This window comes from Buceros rhinoceros, unplaced genomic scaffold (genome assembly GCF_000710305.1).
Source record: "Buceros rhinoceros silvestris isolate BGI_N320 unplaced genomic scaffold, ASM71030v1 scaffold21913, whole genome shotgun sequence".
NCBI lineage: Eukaryota > Metazoa > Chordata > Aves > Bucerotiformes > Bucerotidae > Buceros > Buceros rhinoceros.
Genome location: NW_010402083.1, coordinates 1 through 283, shown reverse-complemented (window position 1 = coordinate 283; position 283 = coordinate 1).

The following is a 283-nucleotide window of genomic DNA, read 5'->3' as shown; positions in this document are numbered from 1 at the left end:
GGCAGGGACAAGGGATGTTCCAGGTCCTCCAGCCAGCCCTGCCCTCTCCAAAACCCCCTGCCCAGGGCAGCAGGACTGGAAGGGGCAGTTTGGGCTTGGAGCCTTAGGGAGGTTCAGGGGAAATAACCGTGCAGAAGGACGCACATCCCCACAGCAATGCACCAAGCTGCAAGCACTGGGAGTAGATTGTGATGGGAGTGCATGGTGCTGGGATTGCGCTGGGAACACGCTGAGATTGCGCCGGGATGCAAGCCCAGCATTTAACCGGGGCATCAAGCCTCAG